Source organism: Glossina fuscipes, unplaced genomic scaffold (assembly GCF_014805625.2).
Source record: "Glossina fuscipes isolate IAEA_lab_2018 unplaced genomic scaffold, Yale_Gfus_2 28, whole genome shotgun sequence".
Taxonomy (NCBI): Eukaryota; Metazoa; Arthropoda; class Insecta; order Diptera; family Glossinidae; genus Glossina; species Glossina fuscipes.
The window spans coordinates 13,748,419-13,753,202 of NW_023998423.1; the positions used below are offsets into that span (position 1 = coordinate 13,748,419).

A 4,784-nucleotide genomic window follows, 5' to 3' on the forward strand; every position below is an offset into this window, starting at 1 on the left:
TGTTTTTCTTTGGCTTTTTTTTTTTTTTTTTGCAATTCTATAGAGTGTAGTAGTGGTAGTAGTGATAGTGGTCATTGTCAGATTTTAGGGTCACATCTATATCACGTTATTTAAAATTGATAGTAAAATAGTGTTCTGACATCCATTCAAAATACCCGTTTTCTTGGATAACATAATGGTGAACCTATCTAGATTCAAAACCAAGGAAAAAGGAAATACCAAATTTCGATTAGTAAAAAATTTCATTTACTACCGGCTTAGTGTGGATACAATATTTAACTTCCTGCAACTAACTAAATTACTCGAAGGCCTTTGTAACCTAGCCACTTGCTTATATTTTCATATTTCTATATATGCATGTTATATGTAACCCAATTAGAAGGTTAATAGGGTCGGATAATAATAATAATAATAATAATACATATATGGTGTTTATGGTAAAATAATTGTAACAATAAACTCTGCTCATTCGCGGATGAAATTAGTTAAACATAAAAGAAAAACAAGAAAAGAAAATGCGGAAGCGTCAGCATTTTCTTTAAAATGAAACGAAACTCAGAAAACAAACAACACTTGGAGCATATTTTGAGAGCCCATCAATTATGTATGACAGCCAAATCTGCTTCTGAGAGTCGAAGCAAAGACAGACAACAAAAACGTATCAATTAATATGATTGCTCCGTTTAAAGGACAAAATTTTCTCGATCAATGTGAAATGTAGACTGAATTTAAATATTTTTCTTTAATTATTTCTAAAATTTTCAATCGTTAATAAGCAAACTCCTTATCTCCGTCCATCTCCCCACCACGACTGATCTAAATAGAATTTTCAAATTATTAAACTTGTTAGCCCACCGATCATCATTTTTGAATATTTCGTACAAACGGGAATATTGATTGATAAATCGATCGCAATTAACAGATAACTAAACAAATTTTGTATATTGTATAGAGTAATAACAAGTTAAAACAACAAACAGGCGGGACGGCCCATCATTCAATACTTTACACCACCGTGTAGTTATTCATATAACGATTTTTCACAATAAGGCCTTGTATTGCCAGTACTTAAAAGAACGACCAGATCCAAACCCTTTTGGATAGCGTTCGTCCGTGAATCAAAATACATCACTGCACCAAATTTCCTTAAAATATCTCAAAAATTGCAACCTGTAGCTTGAATACTAATTTACATAGACAGACATCAGACGGACAGACAGGCCTCGGCCAATTCAGATTATGATTCTGAATCGATCGGTATAATAAAAGGTGGGTCTATCTTAAGCACTTGTGAGTGTTACATATGTCCGCACTAACTTAACATACCCTGCATCACAAGCAGTGTAGGGGTATAAATATTGAGCCATGCCTTAGCAATAACAATCCATTCATTTTTAATTGCTGCAGTTATAAAAGCTGTGAAACTTGAAACTTAAAATTTCTTTTAAACAAATTTGAAAAAAGATCCCACACTCGAATACAATTCTTCCTCTTGCTCATACAATTTTTACGAATACTGCATTGTATATAATACTTCGACATTTATATTCATAAACGTCATCTAATGTTATCATCTATTTGAAGTTAACATCAAAACCTTCTTTAAATATTCTTAGAAAATAAATTTTAAACAGGTTTAAAAAAAAAAAATAAATAAATATATATATATATATATATATATATATATACAGATAGAGAAGAATGTACACAATTTCTCATGATGATCTTTCTTAGCGCAGAGGGGTTCTGCAAATTTCTTGTTTTACGAAACACATCGATTTTTTACTCTTGGGATTGCAGCGAAAACTGCATCCATTCATTCTTTTAAAAGTTATGCAAGAGACATAAGTTTCACTTTAGTTTTTTGCTTTTCCGGAGTGGCAAACAATTAGATCGTAGCTAAGCACGTATTATTATATTATTTTTTAAATATTCGACTTGGATCGTAAATGTATGGCAAGTTAGTACTTGCGCCTCTCTTGATATAGGTAAAGACAATATAATGGAACAGGACTCACCACTAAATATCTCACATCGTTTTACTTAATGCAGCTATTCATCGTACGACTTTTCAAAAGAAGGCGTTGTACGGTAAATGGCCGAAAAACCGCCCGTTTGGAACCATTTTCAATAGCGTTGGTGATTGGGCCAAAACCTGGCAAAATTTCTCAAAAATTTGCGGCCTGCAGATTGAACACAAGAAAACAAGAGGGACAGACAAGCTTAGATCGATTCAAAAAGTAATTTTAAATCAAGCCGTATAATATAACGTGAATTTGTCTCAAGCCCTTCCTCGTACTCATGCATTTTAATAAAATTTATTACACTGATGTTTTTTGGAATAAGGACGAATCCTATTGAAAATGATTCGAACCGGACCACTCGACCATTTCGACTATTGCCCATATACCGACTTATCTAACTAAGGAGAAGCCGTATTAAGCATAGTGAAGCAAGACATATGGTAGTTAGCCGTAGCCCGCTATAGCATCTTTAGCTGTTTTCATTAAATCAAGAGGAGTTCGAGTACCAACATGCTCATCATTTACGATCCAAGTCGAGTGATATAACATAATAGTACGTGTTTAGCTTTGACCTTATTCTGTGTTCTCCGCACCAAACCTAAAGCGAACATATATCTTTCGCATAAATTTCGTTAAGCGTCCGAATAGATGCAGTGATGAAAAGATGCAGTGTTCAAAAGTTTTGCTTCATTATCTTCCATCCTTCCATCCTTCCTATCTTTTATTTAGATTTGCAGTACATTAGTTCAAAAAATCTTCCAGCGCATATTTTTTTTAAATGAAAACTGGGAATTTTTTCTTTTGCTTGTGAACATCGGGATCTATGATATGAGCATAATAGCACACTATCTGTAATACAGGGTAAAATAAATTTTTGTGAATATGTGTAACATCCAGAAAGACTTAAGATAGTTTGTTTTTCCGCATATTGTACGCCTGTTCGTCTGTCCGTCTATCCACCTGATGGCAATTGCCCCATAAATTGGACCCATTCAAATCATTTTCAATAGCGTTCACTCTTGGGTCAAAACACATCAGTGTACCAAAAATTGCAACCCGTAGCTTGAACATATGATCAGACAATAAACGGACAGAGAGAGCCTTAGATCAATTCAGAGTATGATTCTAAATCGATCGATATGACAAAAGGTGGGTGTACCTTAAGCTTCTGTGTGTTAGATATGTCCGCGCTAACTTAATGTACTAATGTAATATACACTCTCTGAAGCAATCGACTTCAATTGCATTCAGAATCTGAAACTTCAAACATATCATTATTCAGTTATCAAAAATCACAATTTTTGCAATAAAACTATTCGTAATGATGAGTTGAACACATCGTCACCTACTTTGAAAATATCTGATTTTTTAAAATTGAATTATTTCTTTTTCTACTAAAAGCTCTTTGAAGTCAGATTTATGACATGATTCCCGATCTTTTCCTCGCTGTTAGGCGTGGCAAAATCCGTAGTATGAATTTAGCGGTAAAGAAATTTAGAAAAGTTTCATTTTTGTGGTAACAAAGTGCTCTACCAACCTTCTCGCTTTTCGCATCTGACTTCACCATTAAAAGAATTTCGCCTATGCAATAAGGCTGTTAGGTGTAGAGTAGACGTCGCCGCTAAGAACGATAAAAAACGTGCTTTTTTTATATGATCAGGAACAATAAGCAAAAGTAAGGTCAGAAACCTCTTGCAACCTGATTTGCTATTATATACATCGATCGTTACATGGTATAAAAATGTCCGTGATCATAGGTAAGTGTCACAAAAAACTGAATTCAATTCTTATCGAGATAACTATTAAGGTTAGTGCATCTGACCGTGACCAAACATGAATCTTGACGAAGAAATATGTTTGAATAACTTGTTTAAACATAATTTAAGCATGAGTCAATCGATGTCTAAATGGTTTAATGTTAGTAAACTAAAAAGTTATAATTTATAAGGCTATGTCGTGATGTCACGTCTTATTAGAATTCTACTATTTGGAAAGCAATACAACACATGTAATATTTTATGATTTTAAAAGAAGGCTTTATAATATTTAACGAAATCTTCTACTCTATCTATATTTTTTAAAAATTCCTAAATGTTATGGAATAACAAGGATTCAATAATGCCAACTTTTAATTACTTAATATTTTGAAAATCTTGCAAAAATCAATAAAAAAAACGCGCCCGCACACACGCACGACTCCCCGACGGGGAATTGAACCCCGGTCTCCCGCGTGACAGGCGGGGATACTAACCACTATACTATCGAGGACTGCGATAGCAGTTTTGTATTTTTGATTATAAAGCTGTACATATAAATAATATTCAAGTTGATTAGAAAACAAATTATTTGTACAGCAATAACATGTACAGACGCATATGTAAAATATGCTAAGAGAGACATAAGGCAGCTAAAGAGCTAAAAAAATTTGAAAATGATGACATTTACATTAATTTAGAGTTAACTTAATTGAATATAAAAATATTAAAATGTTAAAATGAGTGTACGCTATGATAATAAAGTGAGCAAGAAAGTAGTATATACAGAGACAAGCTGTGTGAAGCAATCAAGAACATTATGCTAATCATAATGATTGAACTGGTTTCAAAATGGACAAACCGAAAATGTCGTCAGTGTCGCGCACACATTACAAGGTTTAGTAATTAGCACAACGATTGTAAGTAGTAAAAAGAAAAAAAAGATTTCTTAAAGCTCTCAACGAGTTGAGTTTTAGTTTAAAAACAATTCAAAAATAAAAAAAAA

At 33.0% G+C, this 4,784-nt stretch overlaps 1 protein-coding gene and 1 non-coding gene across 2 annotated transcripts in view; one reads left to right on the plus strand and one right to left on the minus strand.

The window, feature by feature from the left end:
• Positions 1–4,784, plus strand: part of LOC119636716 (beta-glucuronidase-like) — a 16,552-nt gene that overhangs the window by 378 nt on the left and 11,390 nt on the right. The window lies entirely within an intron of this gene.
• Trnad-guc lies at positions 4,221–4,292 on the minus strand. Its single transcript has one exon. It is a non-coding gene; the product is annotated as a tRNA-Asp (tRNA).